Here is a 17,169-nt window from a genome sequence, read left to right as displayed (position 1 = left end):
GAGGTGCATCATAAACCATTCACGATCCACGAGTCGAGCCATTACTGAGTCACCACCGCAAAACATTCTCAGCAGTTAACAAGTAGTTACTGATTAATACAGAGGTTCCCACAGGGGCTTGTTTAATCAGTTACATGATGTCTGTCCGTCTTCAGTCCTTTTTGGTCCCTGTTTTGCTCTGATTCACTTGCTGTTCTGCTGGGGTAGCAGCTCAGCTTGCAAACTTTTATTTTCACTCGAGTCTGCCCCTTTTTTAAAAATATGTTAGATGGCAAAGGGGCAGGTAAAGTCGCCGCAGAGGCTGCACTCAGTAATCGTGCTGCTGGCTGCTATTCCTAAACCCAGGTTGCCCAGTGAATCTTACTACAACAACCACTTGCCTTTGTAGAGCACATTTTTAATGTGGCAAAAATGCCCCTAGCATAATTTTTTTTCCTCTATCTGATGCTCCGTGTGGTGGGTCTGATGCACTTTGAAAACAGTTTGCTCGTTTTCCGGCAGTGTTAATCCACACACTGTGAGCTGTGCTGAGTGAACTCAAGTCAATGCATGGTTTAGAGGGAGGGTAGCCTATGGCACAGGGGCACGCCTGGTGTTTTGATCCTTTTTCACATAGATTTCTACACCGGAAATAGAAGGTTTAATTACTTCATCGTGTCTCTTTGTTCCATGTAGTCGGAGGCCATTTCAGATCAACGTAAACTAAACAGAATGATTTGAGTACAAAAACGCATGGAGACACATTAGATACAGTGTCAACAGAAATCGCTGTTGTTTTTATTTATGCCTCATTACTTTTCAGTTATATTTTCACCACCATGTAATTAACTTCATATTTTTCATAACAGTCAGTAACACTGCCCTGCCCTATAACTTTCAGAACGCAAAGATGGAAAAAAAAACTATTCTAGGGACATTTTGCTACATTAAAATAGGTTTGTGGTCTCTAACTTTTTAAGGCAATGTTTAACACAACAGTATTTATTTTCAGTGCAGTTTAAAAACGCTGCCCAAGTCAAAAACCTGGGAGTAGAAGAAAATGTAGAAACACAAAAGGAAGAGAAAAAATTTGCATTTACATAGCGCTTTTCACGACCATCGGAGGTCACAAAGCGCTTTCCAGTCTTCAGCGTTTTTTGGAATATAGTCACTGTTGTAATGTAGGAAAGAAAAGATGAGCAAACGTTTCTGATCTAACAAAGGGTCTAACACACAAAATGTTAACCTGCCTTCTCCCTTCCCAGAGATTGGCATCCTCTTGTGCATTTCCAACATTTGCTGTTTTTAATTGCATATTTATTAAGCGTTCATTTCTTTTTAAACAGCACCCTCTGCTGTAGCTAAATGGATGATACACTTTCTGATGGAATGCATTTTATTAAATGTACTGACCACTTAAAAGGCTGCTTCACCAAGGCTGACCCTCTTTGCAGAAGCAGGGCTATTGCCAGTGTATCAGGAATAAGTGCCGGGCGTTTCTCCCGCTTCCCATCATTGCACAAAGTTTCAAAACATTGCTAAACCTTCACCCTAAACTCTGCCAGAAGGATGGGCAGTAGTTTTGTGCCTCGTGTTCAGCACTCCTTGCCACAAGCATGGAGCCCAAGGGGAGGGCATTCCCTGCAATATCTGCTGAGGCTAACCTTCTCTCTGTTGCCAACATGACACCATAGATGGGCGCAGCACGTGATTTTGCCACGCAAGGTTACAAGATAGTGGCTTGGTAGTACAGAACTTGAGTATCACTGAAGGAAGAGAACGGTGTTGAAGTTTTTGGTCTTGCACTCATCAGGACAGATTCACAAGAATACCAAATCTCAAATTAGCAACAGATTATAGTGCGTGAGAAGAGGGTGCTGATTGGTCGGCAAGTGGACTCTGATTGGTGGAGGCATTGCCATGGAGAATGCACCAGGGAACAGTTAACTGCCAAACGTCAAAATTTCAACCCGGCAGGTCGACTATGATTGGTCGAGGCATTGCCATGGGGAATGAACAAGGGAATGGCTGTCCCCCAAACTTTTGTTTAGTTGAAAAAGGAAATAGATAAAATACTTATAAATGAGGAAAACCATCTTAGCCCATCAGGAAGGTGCCAATGTCCTTCCATTGGAATTTTAAAAAAAGGATTTCAGCTTTTTGCTCCATCCATTCTATCTGATCAGGCAGTTGAGTGCTGAAGAATTTCTCATTTCAGTCCTAAAATATTTCTGTATTCTTAATAATTTTAAAGACAATTTCACCTCTCAGATAAGTCCTTAATTTCCTTCTGCAGAGGGAAGTTCAAGTGCCCCTGGTCTTTCTTCAGTTTCCTACTGACCGGCAGCAAAGTGCTCTCCAGCTCATTGCTAACAGGGGAGTGCAGCTGGGACAAGAGAGGGATGAAAGGGGACATGGAGTGGGGATTCCGCTCAAATTATTTCCACTCCTCACCCAGTGCCCCCCTCCTCTCCTCCAGTCAATATGCCACATGCTGCCTCTTGACTTCATGGCCAAGTCTGCCCTGCACAGGAGCAGATGGAGCGGTCTTTGGTGGGGTTCCAAAACCCAGAGGATGGCAGCCAAGAGCATCCCTGCTGTCAGGGCAGGGGCCTGAGCAGTCAGTATGAGGAAAGGTTGGACAGACTGGGCTTGTTTCCACTGGAGTTTAGAAGAGTGAGGGGGTGATTTAATTGAAGTGTACAAGGTCCTGAATGGTTTTGACAAGATGGACATGGAAAGGATGTTTCCTCTTGTGGGTGAGTCCAGAACTAGAGGCCACTGTTTTAAAATTAGGGTCGGAGATGAGGAGATTTATTTTCTCTCAGAGGGCTGTGCGACTTTGGAACTCTCTGCCTCAGAAGGTGGTGGAGGCGGGGTCATTGAATAATTTTAAGGCAGGGGTAAAAACATGTTTGTTAGGCAAGGGAATCAAAGGTTATCGGGGTTAGATGGGAATGTGGAATTTGAAACACTACAGATCAGCCATGATCTCATTGAATGGTGGAGCAGACCTGAAAGGCCGAATGGCCTACATCTGCTCCCGTTTCTTATGTTTGTATGTATGTACGTAAAATGAAGAGTAAAGGTTTGTAGTCATGTGAGGGTATGCGCAGGGGTGAGTTACACAGTGTTGGAGTGTTAGCTTTCTGCTTTATATGTGAAACACACAAACATTATTCTTTTGGACCACTTTCACTTCTTGCTTATCTCTGTTTGCTGATCAGTGTGATGATTATGGGGAGACATGGATTGGTGCTGAGTAATGTGAGGGCTTGATTGTTTGAAGGACTGCTTTGTGTTAATGGGACTGTAGTGGAGAGGGGGTGCAAAAGTGGCTTTTGTATGTGGTTGTTGGTTGGGTGAACTGATGAACCTTGCAATATTGAGGGCATCCCTGCCATCTGCAGCAGCAAAGTAAGTCACTGGTGGTGCATTGCCTGTATCACCTTCCGCCTCCTCCTCCTTGCTCCCCTCCACTCCCTCCTCCTCATCTTCAGAAGCGTCCGAGGAGACTCTGTGCTTGGTGGCTTGTCCCTCTTGCAGGTCCAGACCTTACTGTTGCACAATGTCGTTCAGAGCGCAATACGCCACAAACGTTTTGGAGACCCTGGCTGATGCATACCGAAGGACGCTTGCAAGTGTGTCCAGGCACATGAAACATGCCTTGTTGCCACATGTCGACAATCCCCTGTACTCCACAAACCCTGGTGTCCGCTCATTCTGACCTGAGTTATGGCTGGCGCAGTTGATATCATTTCTGGATCTGGCAAGTAGACAATCACTGACTTGCTCAGTGTATTTTGTGTGTCACATACTATGAGATTCTGCAAATATCTCCGGAATCCCTGGAAGGGTCCAGAGGCAAAATCCTGAGGCTGGCATTGACTTTGAGATTCCCTGGTAATGCTGGGCCACCACAACCAAATGGCTGCAAGAATCTGTCATCACCTTAGGCATCTTGAACCTCCTGAGACACTGGAGTTCCAGCATGTCGAGGAAGTTAATCCTCTGCCTGTGGACCCCATGTGTCGGGTACAGCCTCCTACAAGCTGCACCTCTCTGCTTATCGCCTCTGTCCTGTGGTGCAGCAGGTCTGTGAGCACTAGGCTGACACTATTACTGATGCTGCTGCTGCTGCCCTTGGCCCTCATCTTAGCTCCAAAGCGCCCCAGCACAAGCGATACCCAGGCTGATATGATGGATCAGAGCTCCAAAATGCAGGTCAAACCCGCGGACCGCCAAAGTACCGGATGCAAAGTTACCTCTCACCACAAGTACTTTCGCACAAACAGGGAAGGAAGCAGCTGTGAGCGCTCAGTTCTGTCATAGTTTCAGCTCCCTTAATTGCTGCTGCCTTCTCACCTTCCTCCCGGGAGCATGGGAAACCCGCGGAGCCAAAACTAAACTCCAAAACCCACCTGAATATGACTAGTTGATCAATTACCATATTGAAATCAACGCTCTTGAGGGTGTAGCTTACCCGAAGCCCAATGCAGTGTGGAAGTTGGCTTGTTGGAGCGGTCTTCCTGACGCACTTGCATTTTTCATCCCCCTGCACCCAAACTCATGCGCTCAATCTCATTAAAATTTCCCTAGCCTGGATCAACGCCTGTCTTGGTTACTAGAACTGGATACAATAAGGTGTAGCATGACTAGAATACTATAAAGTTTGTTCACTACAGGTACCTCCTTGGTCTTACGGTTTTGATCACAATCTCTATTTGGCTCTGTTGACTGCCATTGTGTGTGAGTTGGACTTGTTTATTGTCAAGCCTACTGAGACCCCTAGGTCTCTTTCAGCCTCAATACTTATTATTCATAGATAAAGATCTTAAAATTTAGTAGATAGGAACTGCACTCTGTGCAGATATAATTCCCATTACACAGGGCTGTCTCTTCTGGCCAGAGGTAGAACAAGCGCATTATCACAGCCTAAGCAAATCTCTCATCCACAGCAATTGGAAGTGGCAGGTGAAGGTTCCCCATCAGTTATAAAGGGCACCTGCCTGTCACAGGAACTCACAGATTCATTTAGATTGTTAAATCTGTCAATCACAGTCTAGTATATAGTGTGTGTGGGAGGAGTTATCCATTTAATGCTAACACTCTTGGAGATTCATGTGTTAAGAACTAAAGCCTTGAATGTGATTGAGCTTGCTATCTGGTGGTTTACCTTAACATTTATTCATTGATCTACAGTAACGGCTCAGGTTCCTGCAGCAATTTGACTTATGTGGATGGCGACACTATCGTTGATATATGTCTTCCCTGCTCCTATATAATGTGACATATATTGATGAGACTGACAGAAATAGCTTCAGTGTTGGCACAGTTTTGGCTCTATGGAGGCCGAACAATGTGGGATGTAAAATAATTTGGAGTATGATTAATGCTGTGCAGCAGCCACAGTATTGAGTTGTGTAAACTGGAAAAGCACCCATTCACTGTGATGAACTACCACAAGAGTAATCGAGCAGTTTTATAAACAAGTGTAATGGTAGGATACTTTCACTGGCTGAACTTGGTGTACCAACAGCTCATTCTAGCAGGGACGAGTCCTGTCCTGGGATCTGTGTCAACTGTAGCTCAGCTGGGAGCACTTCCATCTCTGAATCAGGAAGGTCAAGGGTTCAAGTCCCACTCAGAAGTTTGGATCACAAAGTATAGGGCAGCACTGCATGGCTGGAGGTGCTGTGCTTCAGGTGAGATGTTAAACCACAGGCCCTGTCTGCTCTCGGGTGTGAGGGAAAGGTCCCATTGCGTTGTTTCGAAGAAAACCAGGGGAGTTGTCCTTGGTTTACCGCCCAATATTTATCCATCAGAAGCAACAGGTTTTATTATAAGTCATCATCATTGCTGTTTGGGGGAGCTTGCTGTGAGCAAATTGGCTGCCGCATTTTCTATATGGCAACAAAGACTACGCTTCAGAAGGATTTAATTGTTTCAGAAGTACTTTGGGATATCCTGAGGTCATGAAAGGTGCTATATAAATGCAAGTCTTAATTTTTTTTTTCTGTCAGCATTCCTCCAAAGCTCAAGGTGGTGCAGTTTGTTCTGGAGGCAGAATTCTCCATTGGAAAAGTCTTAATCAGCATTGCCTCACGCAGCTTCTGTCAAATAGAGCAGTATAGGCTGTTAATGTTGGAGAGCTTCAGCCCATCCAGCGCCCTTATAGATTAAGGATACTGTCTGTGGAATAAAGGAAAAATCTGAAGATATCATTTCATTTGAAAGATTAATCATAAAGGTAATTTTGGGTAAGGAAGATATCGTGTCATTATTAGCCACAGGCTTAGGGTATCTGCTTTGATCCCCAAGGGCAATCAGTCAGAACTGATCATCACTTCCTTTTTGTTGTCATGTGGCTCAGTGATAAATTTTATTTGATGCCGCTCCTGTGCGGCGCCCTGGGATGTTTTACCACATTAAGGCACTATATAAATGTAAACTGTTGTTTGTCAGTTGTTGTAATAAACATCACTTTGTGTCCAGCCTTGGGCTAGATTTGCGGGCTTTGCCACCTTATCGTAGCCTGGTAACCTGGTTCCCTTCTACATAGTCTGCTTCTCTTGCTGTCCTCTATCTGCTCCTGCTTCTGAGAATCAGTCCATCACGAGCACCATCTCCTGTGACTCCTGGTGTTGCTGAGACAAGCATTCACCGTGCCTTGAGATGATCTATCTAAACCGAACACAACCAGAGGGCTGGAGATGTCTTGTCTCAACCCTGTCAATGAGGGTTATTTCCATATCAATTTTCTTCTTGTCCCCATTCCATCATTGTTGCAGTCTATATATGGATGGCCTATTTTCCATTGCAGGACACGTACATAGAGAGAAATTTCCTCATTTCTTTCCTACTTATGATTTCAGGCTCCAACATTGTTATGAAGCTATTAATGTATATAATATTATTGGAAAATATTTTTCTTTTAAAATTAGAGGTTTAGTTTGTGGGTGAGTCTTAATTGGATTAAAGCCAGCTTTAATGTGCTTTGATATGTATTAGTTTTGAGATGTAAGAGAGGTAGAGTGCATTTGCATTTTTAGAATAGAGCATTTAAGAAGTGGGGTGAAATCTGGCACCTAGCTAGCAGAGACCAAGCAATGTGTTTATATTACTAATAAAATTGGTACTATGAAAGGGGTTTTATTGTTAGAAGATGCTGGTGATATAATGAGAATTTACATTCATTGAGCTGTACTAGGTATAACTTCAACGGTTTTGTATGTGCAGGAAAGAGACAATGTAAGATCGAAGCAGCTGTAAACCTACAACTGTCTCCACAGGAACCAAAGTGAAAGGAACCTCATTTTAAATTCATAAGGTGAAAATGCTTTGCCTGTGTTTGGTTAAGTCTAGGGGTTGCTGTTGCCTTAATGGAGATTAGCTTGGGAATTTGTTAAAAGTTATGATGGTAGTAATTTGTAGCCATGTGTATATATTTGACTTGTGTAAATTAATAAAATGTTTCATTTAGTTTAATATAAAAACCTCTCGAGAACTGGTGGTCTGATTCCTGAATTTAGAGCTGCATCTCAAACAGACCACTTAAAATATAGGTTATGACAGTTGTTTAAAGTTTCCCTCTGGGGTTTTTTAATAACTCAGCTTTACCAAAAGGCTGCCTCATAAGAAGCATTTATCCCACAGGCGAAGTTACTGGAGTGAATCTTGATATGTGTGATATGATAAGGCAGGCGATGGTGAGTTGGCAGCCCAGTTTCCATTCCTCCCGTATCTATTTCCATGAGACTTAAAGGAAACTGAGATTGGGAGAGGTGGAGGTGAGCTGACAGCTCACTTTCACTTGTTTTGCATTTGAATATGGCTGAAAAGAGAGATGTGTTGCTGAAGCTTTTCGTCTTGCACCCAATTCAACCAATCTCAACAATTGATGCTACGGGAGAGGGTGGAGAGTGTGACGGTGGTGTAGTGGTAATGACTTAACAATCCAGAGGCCCGGGCTAATGCTCTGGGGACACAGGCCCAAATCCCACCAGGACAGTCGGTGGAATTTAAATTCAATTAATAAAATCTGGAATATAAAGATAGTCTCAGTTATGGTGACCACGGCAACCATTGATTGGTGTAAAAACCTATGTGGTTCACTGATGCCCTTTAGGGAAGGAAATCTGCCGTCCTTACCTGGTCTGGCCTACCTGTGACTCCGGGCCCACAGCCATGTGGTTGACTCTTAACTGCCCCTCCGAAATGGCCCAAGCAAATCACTCAGTTCAAGGCCAATTAGGGATGGGCAACAAAACGCTGGCCTTGGCCAGCGACGCCCACATCCCGTGAAAGAATAAATTTTAAAAAGGTGAAAAGGGTGCCGCTTGGTTGGCAAGTCGACTCTGATTGGCTGAGACGTTGCCATGGAGAAAGCAATGGGGAACTATATGTTCACCAAGCACCTGGGTAATTCAAAAAAAGGTGCAAGGATTGAACACGTTCCTTTTGTTTGCAGATAACATGTCCCCGCCTATGAATGAATGTCACTACTGTCAGCGGGCTATGTCCCCTTTACTTTTGAAAACATGATTTTTCAACTTTCTGCTGACCGGAAAGTTTGCTATTTGAAAAAAGACAGAACAAGCTACTTAAAAATGCAAGGCCGCCTTCCGAGGTGAAGGTAAAAAACAAACAAATTGTCCCCGGGGGAGTACGAAGAATGAGACATTTTCCATAATTCAGAGACCCATTGAAACTCGTGCTGGATATGGAAACGATGGCTGCCACAGATGGACACACCCAAAGTCCCTTGGAACTACACAATGGGTGAAGTATAGCAGGCCAGGCCACAACCACTGCAGGGATAGTGCAAGGAAGTTTTTCAGCAGAGGAAAGCTGGGCTCTATCTCTCTCTGTCTCTCTCAGAACAAGTGCATTACCTGGCTCAGAAGCCAACATTACGAGATATCCACCAGCAAGCCGAAATCTTGTAATATTTGCAACATCGTCAACATCTGCCCGCATCCACGAAACCAGCTAATCCAAATTGGCTGCAACATTTAAAAATCTACGCTTCAAGGACAATCGAAGGACACTTAACTGTATATTCTTTTAACTTTTTTTAATTGGGCTCTAACTTCCTTTATTTCTGATGCCTGACTTTGTGTTTTTATTGTTTTTCTCGGGTTTAGTGGTTAATACATTTGCTCTTTAACTCAAGAAAAACTTGTTCGGTTGGCTCTTTGTTGCTCATGGCTTAAATATTTAAATACATTCTGATTTGGAAACGGGCACATCCTCGTGAAAAAGAAACTTAAACCTCTGTTGTGACCAACCGAGGAGGCTATGTAGAGGAGAGCCAGTTCATCCCTTCTCACCTGGTCATAAATGATCCCCATTACAAGCTCCACTGACTATCTTAAACTGGTTGTTAGTGTGGCTATTGGCACACTCAGGGTTGTTCAGCGAGTGCTGTCCAATCACATCTAACAGTAGCTGTTTTGCTAGTGTGGGCTATTTTACACTATGGCAGAAAGTCAAAACCCAGCCCACTGTGCTTTAGAGGGTGACTGGGGACAGTGAAACATTGATAGCAACTTGGGATTGAGTATCTTTCAAGTTTTCAAAGGGTTAGCCGTGTGTAAACAGCACATGAAAGCTATTTTTCTGGCCATGAAAATTACGTGGCTTCCATTTATGCCTCATTTTCACCATTGAGACGCTTCTCTCGCATTCCCTCACACTTTTCCCACCTCCCCGCTATTCACCCAGTGAGTCCCAACTCAGTCAAGGCCGAGGGGGCTGCAGGCTGCAGCTCCAGGTATTCCCAGGGTGCAGCACTGACAGAATCAGCTAATCGGAGGTGGAATCCTGGAGTTCCTGAGGGAAAAGGGTCAGAAGACTCCAGCCAGGATTTCCCAGTCCCGCCTGCAGCGGGAATCATCACGGGCAGTGTCAGAAAATTTGGAGGGCGGCCAAAAGTCCGTTGACTTTGGACGGGAATTTCCAGTCCCGCCAAAATCCCGGCCTTTTGAATAGGTTTCTGCAGCCGAAGTACTTTTTTTTCAAGTTTTATTTTTTGCTGGGTTTTTATTTTTTTTGCACCACGACTGATTTGCCTCTCATATAGAAACAGAAAACGCCGGAAATACTCAGCAAAGCCAGGGAACACTTAGAAAGCGAAACAAGAGTTAACATTTCAGGTTGGCAGCGCTTCTTCAGAGCTCCTGGCGCACATCTTGATTAGGGCTGGGAGCAGAAAATCATTCAGAAGGAGGGCTGCTCAGGACCAGACATGACACTCCCTGCTTGACTTACCCTTGGCCCAGATTTTGCTGTAGCACAGTCTGGAACAATATCCAACATAGGAAGGAGCAAAGAAGAGTCAGGTATTAATAATATGTTATTTATATTGTTAGGATGCACAGGTGAGGGACATTGAAACAAAAACGCAAAGCGCTGGAAAAACTCAGCAGGTCTGGCAGCGTCTGGAGAGAGAGGGAGAAACAGAGTTAACTATTTGAGCCCAATATGACTTTTCTTCCGAAGAGTCACATTGGACTCGAAAACATTAATTCTGTTTCTCCCTCACAGGTGCTGCCAGACTTGCCGAGTTTTTCTGGCACTTTTTGTTTTTATTTCAGCTCCCCAGCATCCGCAGGATTTTGCTTTTAATTCGGGTGATGAGCATTTTTAACTTAAGTAGCTAGAACGCTAATAAAGAGACATGGCTGGGTTGGTAGGTAGGAAGCAGACTTATGTCATGTTGCATTCTGTGAATAAACCTATTATCAAGAAAAGTATAAGTGTCTAGCTTCACTGTTCAACATGTGGCTTAGGACAGGGTTAGCATTAGGCAGCATTTATTTGTTGCATAGAATATCCAGCATAGAAACAGGCCATTCGGCCCAACTGGTCAATGCTGGTTTTAATGCTCCAATCAAACAGTTTCCCATTTTACCTCATTTAACTCCATCAGCATTACCCTCTGTCACCTTCGCCCTCATGTGTTTTTCTAACTGTGAGGGACGAAGACATCATACTGTATTTTTTTTTAAATGTATATAGGTATCCTCGTGGCTTAAATCTAAAAACTTTAAAAACCAAACAAAGGTTCTTAAAATGGTTGAAGCTGTGTCTGTCTGTGACCCCCAAACAAAAGAAGACACTTTGCAGTTTTGCAAATCTCACACTTCATTGTCTCTGAGGAGCTGCCAACAATCACCTGGTGACTGCACAGCCCAACATCAAAGGGAACTACATCAAAGCCATTTTGTATATGATAACCCAGGCTTGCCTGCAGAGATGGAACATCTACTAAGGTAATGGCCTCTCAAACATTTTTTTTAGCCGATAATGGCAGTCCTGACCAAGACCAAGCCGAATTCCAGACCTTGGATAAACATCCTTTGTTGAAGATCTTGGTGGTGAGGTGATGTCATGTGACCTAAACCTCTAGCTTGTTTAACAAATTAATAATGCCTTGCTGAGCTGCATAGCTCAGTCTGCTGTTTAACATCTGACTAGAAGGCCACACCAAAGGCTCTCTGGCCCAGGTTGGACACTTGGCTCCATCCACCCTGCTTCTGCTGGAAGTTCTAAGCCATCACCTACAAGACTGATTAATCTCAGTGCCTAACTCATCATGTGAAGTCAACACCACCGGAAAAGTGAATTCTACAAAATTGGTTTTCAGCCCACCGACCTACGTGAAGGAATTCCTATTGGGCTTTGATTCTGGAACCCATGTGAAACAATATTTATTTTCCCTATGGTCTCTGTCTCTCTCTTTTCTCTATCTCTCTCTTTACTACCTGAATGCGAGGGGGACATTGCGGACCCTCTTTTCACATTTAGAGTGTGTGCAAATAAACTAACCCTTTGAGTTCATCCTATCTCGAGTTTGCTGTGGGGTTGTCAACAGAAAATTGGATTGCACCAAAACCAAGGGGTTGGGAAATACGGCACTGCTTATAAAGAGGGAAGCAAATCAAAACACCTTTTTGTTCATGGACGGGTGGCGAGAGGAGAAATCAGTGCTGTTTAAATAAACCCTCCTCCTGTCCATAACACTAACTCACCCTTAAATGCAGCTGCACTATTTGTCTCAGTCACCCCCATGGTGAGCTCCACACTGCCCTCTAGGTAAAGATTTCCCTTCCTGATTTCTTGGTGACTAACTTACATTGACAGCCTCTGGTTTTGTTCCTCCCCAGGTGAGGAAGCTCCTTCTCCATGTCTCTTCCATCAAAACCTTTCATTATTTTTAAAGACCTCTGTTAGGTCACCACCCACCCACAACCACACCCCCACCCCCCACCCACCTCCCCACCCCGCCTCAGCCTTCTCAAGAGAAAAGTTAAACCAACTGGTTTAATGGGGACTGCAGCCCACCACCACCTTCCCTGGGGGCAATTAGGAATGGGCAAGAAATGCTGAGCTGGCCAACGACATTCTCATCCCCTGACCAAATTTTTTTAAAAGCCATTCATTTGGATCAGCAAGTTTGCTGATGACACTAAGATTGGAGGCGTTGTGGACAGCGAGGAAGGCTTTCAAAGCTTGCAGAGAGATCTGGACCAACTGGAAAAATGGGCCAGAAAATGGCAGATGGAATTTAATGCGGAAAAGTGTGAGGTGTTACATTTTGGAAGGTCAAACCAAGGTAGGACATACACAGTAAATGGTAGGGCACTGAGGAGTGTGGAGGAACAAAGGGATCTGGGAGTTCAGATACATAATTCCCTGAAAGTGGCGTCACAGGTAGACAAGGTTGTAAAGAAAGATTTTGAAATACTGGCCTTCATAAATCAAAGTATTGAGTATAGGAGTTGGGATGTTATGGTGAGGTTGTATAAGACATTGGTGAGGCCAACTTTGGAGTATTGTGTGCAGTTCTGGTTGCCTAACCACAGGAAGGATATCAGTAAGATTGAGAGAGTGCAGAGAAGATTTACTAGGATGTTGCCGGGTCTTAAGGTGTTGAGTAACAGTGAAAGATTAAACAGGTTGGGACTTTATTCCTTGGAGCGTAGAAGAATGAGGGGAGATTTGATAGAAGTTTACAAAATTATGAGGGGTATAGACAGAGTAAATGCGAGTAGGCTCTTTCCACTTAGATTAGGAGAAATAAACACAAGAGGACATGGCTTTAGGGTGAAAGGAGAAAGGTTTAGGGGGAACATTAGGGGGAACTTCTTCACTCAGATAGTGGTGAGAGTGTGGAACGACCTACCATCTGACGTGGTAAATGCAGGCTCACTCTTTTTAAGTTTTAAGAATAAATTAGATAGATACATGGATGGGAGAGGTCTGGAGGGTTATGGACTAGGTGCAGGTCAATGGGACTAGCAGAATAATATTTCGGCACAGACTAGAAGGGCCAAATGGCCTGTTTTCTGTGCTGTAGTGTTCTATGGTTCTATGGTTCTAGTACCGAGCTTGAGCATTGATGAAAAAAAGACCTTTTTTGTCAAAGCTTTTCCCCTTGGACTCATCAGGAAAATTCACAAGAAAATACCGACGTCGGGGGAAACAACAGACAAAAAGCTTCGGATAAAAAAATGCCTTTTTTCAGCAATTAAAAAAAAAGCCTTCTATTTCTGGTAAAATTATTCAAAATCTTTGTTTTTATATTGCACCCTCTCCACTGCCTCTTTATCCTTTGAATGATATGGTGACCGGGAGTAGGCTCAGTTTTCACATGACAACTGTGTCCAGACCAGCAAGTGCTGCCGCTGCCGCTCAGTCCAGCCTGCGTCAGAGCCCAGGTGACACACACAGACAGGGAACATATCACAGGCGCATCGCCCGTGATTTGCCAGAACACTAGGCCCTGTATTTGCAAAGTTGCCGCTGTTTTGATATTTGGCAGAAAACTCGTTCACAATTGGAAGCAGATCTTCCACCAAAGTCACAGGAGCCGATCAGGTGGTAAATTTAGTTGAATAGAGCCCTCCAGTGGCCAGAGCTGGGAATGACAGCCGTGTTATTTGGAGATTTGAGAAGCTCTTGTACAACTAACGTGCCAACGAACAGCAGACAATGAAACTCTGAAACTAAAGCTAAAAGTTCCGGAAAACGCTCAGCAGCTTTTGCAATGAGGAAAATAAACCAGTTCATGATTCCGTGCAGACCTCTTACCTTCCAAACAGTTTCACACGTTTCCAACAATTAATAATTAACTTGAATGAAGGAAATCAAAAAAAAAACAGGTCAGAAGATATAAGCAGCCACCTACAGAATTAAGCAAGTGTACAGAAGGTGGTTAAATGTTTTAAAGCTAGGTTTCAATTTAGTAAAGACAAGAATGTAAGAAATAGGAGGAGGAGAGACTATTTGGCTTCTCAAGCCCTCTCCATTCAATAAGATCACAGATGATCTTTATCTCAGCTACACTTTCCCACCCAATCACCTTTTCTTCAAGTCCCTTATTATTCCACACCCTGTTGATTTCTGATCTGAGTGTACTAAACAGCTGAACATCCCCAGCTCTCCATGTTAGAGATTGCGATAGGGAAGATACATTAAAGGGAAAGGGTGATGGTAGCAGAATTGAAATATTTATTGATTTTTACTAACAGTATACAGTGCTTGTTTTAGAGTTAGTATCAACATCCTAGGGGTTACCATTGACCAGGAACTGATCTGGCCCGGTCATGTAAATACGGTGGCTACCAGAGCAGGTCAGAGGCTGGGAATTCTGCAGAGAGTAATTCACCTCCTGACTTCACAAAGCCTGTCCACCATCTACAAGGCACAGAGTGTGATGGAATACCGTCCTCTTGCCTGGATGAGTGCAGCTCCAACAACAATCAAGAAGCTTGACACCATCCAGAACAAAGCAGCCCACTTGATTGGCACCCTATCCACCACCTTCAACATTCATTCCCTCCACCACTGACGCACAATGGCAGCCATGTGTACCATCCACGAGATGCACTGGAGCAGCTCACCAAGGCTCCTTCGACAGTACCTTCCAAATTCTCAAACTCTACCACTTAGAACAGTGGTGGGCAACCTGTGGCCCATGGGTTGCATGTGGTCCATCGGGATTCTGAGTACGGCCTGCAAGACATTTTGTTGACCGTTTCCCACGTACAGAGTTGCCAGATTCCGCTGGCTTCTGTCCACGTAGTTTTTTTCCTACCAGTATTACTAAAGTAATACGCACGTAAAGCAAGGGGGCATGAAGTAAGGTGCGTGCTGATTAGACGCATCATCGACTGTGCGAGCCGGGCGCTCCCTCTGCAGCCAATCGAAGCGCTGCTAAGGTTTGATCGTCACGTCCCGCAAATTCTTATTCTTGCGGCCCACTGAGATGAGACGAACGAGGGCCGCTCACTAGCCTAGGTCGCCATCATTGACCTAGAAGGACAAGAGTAGGAGATGCAATGGGAACACCACCACCTGCAAGTTCCCCTCCAAGCCACTCACTATCCTGACTTGGGAATATATCGGCCGTTCCTTCACTGTCGCTGGGTCAAAATCCTGGAACTCCCTCCCTAACAGCACAGTGGGTGTACCTACACCACATGGACTGCAGCGGTTCAAATAGGCAGCTCACCACCACCTTCTCAAGGGCAATTAGGGATGGGCAATAAATGCTGGCCCAGCCAGCAATGTGAATGAATAAAAACAAATGACATTAGTAAAACTGCTTGTAAATTTGCAGTTGGTTTATAAGTATAATTGTTTCAGTGTCACACTGTGGAAGGTGAAATATAAAGAAAAACTGGCTTGTCCACAATTTCCTTTGGTTTCTTGGGTGATCTAAATTTTGAGTGATAACGTTTAACTCAAATGACTGATTAATGATGCTAAATGTGACTTAAAGTGAAAGTACATGTGAATTTCCATCTATAGGACATCTTTCTGGCAGTGCCAAGGCATTTGGAATCAGCCACGACGAATGGGTTGGACCAGTGTCCAAAAAAGAAATACTTGCATGACCGTCAGATGTCCCAAGTGCTTTTGAGCCCACAAAGTACTTCTGACAAAAGCAAAATACTGCAGATGCTGGAAATCTGAAGGAAAAACCGAAAATGCAGGAAAAGCTCAGCAAGTCTAACAGCATCTGTGAAGAGAAAGACAGAGTTAACGTTTCGAGATCGTATGACTCTTCTTCAAAGTACTTTTGACGTTTAGCCGCTGTTGCAATGTAGATAATGCTGCAGCCAATTTGTGCACAGGCAGCTCCCACAAGCAGCAATGCGATACTAAAACAGATTATCTGGTCATTGATGTCAGTTGAGAAATAAACGTTAACCAGCACACCAGCGACAACTCCCCTGCCCTTCTTCAAATAATGCCGTGGGATCTTTTACATCTATCCGAGATGGCAGACAGGGCCTCGGTTTAACATCTCATCCATAAGCGGGTACTTCCCACAGCTCGGCACTGCCTCAGTACTGCACTGGAGTGCCAGCCTTGATTACTGTGACTCAAGATCCAAGGCGGGACTTGAATTCACAGCCTTCTGATCCACAAGCCAGGCAGCCAACCAAGCCGTGGCTGACACTCAAAGTCTCTAACACCTGATTCTGATCTGAGAAATAGGTTGCTGGAGCCTTTGAAAATCAAACGCTGATTCAACGCTTTTACTCTTTTGGGCAACCAGTTAAACTAAATTGAATAAAACGAGGGACAAAGTAAGAGGCAGCCCTTTAAAGGGAGACTGCCAAAGGAAACCAAAATCACAAAGGAAACTTACAGACATCAAATTAAAATGTAGTTAAAAGGGGTCAATAAAACACTCCAGATCCCACGGTGCCCGCCGGGCATGGGAAGGCCTCAATCATGCCGGCAGACACCGTGTGCTCCCTCTCCAAGGACACCCGGCCGTCAACATAGCCACGGAAGAGTGGCAGACAGTCGGACCAGACGACCCCCCTCGATCGCCCGCTGCCTGGGCGTGTCGATGACCAACTTGGCCAGGCCCAGGAGCAGGTTCACGAGGAGGCCCTCCTCCCTCCCGGTCCCCCCCTCCGCACCAGGTGCCCCTAGATCAGGAGCGTGGAGCTGAAATGCAAACAAAGCAAAAGTAAAAGATTTTTCAAATAACTGAAAAGGGAGTGCAGCCTTCAACACCCTACGTACACGTGGTCCAAATTAAGATCTTTAACAAGCAAAGGGGGATTAGCCCAATCAATTGAATCACAAAACAAAAACAAAAATACCTGGAAAAACTCAGCAGGTCTGGCAGCATCTGCGGAGAGGAACACAGTTAACGTTTCG

The sequence above is a fragment of the Cetorhinus maximus genome, chromosome 15 (assembly GCF_964194155.1).
Source record: "Cetorhinus maximus chromosome 15, sCetMax3.hap1.1, whole genome shotgun sequence".
In the NCBI taxonomy this organism is placed as follows: domain Eukaryota; kingdom Metazoa; phylum Chordata; class Chondrichthyes; order Lamniformes; family Cetorhinidae; genus Cetorhinus; species Cetorhinus maximus.
Note: the sequence above shows the minus strand (reverse complement) of the source record.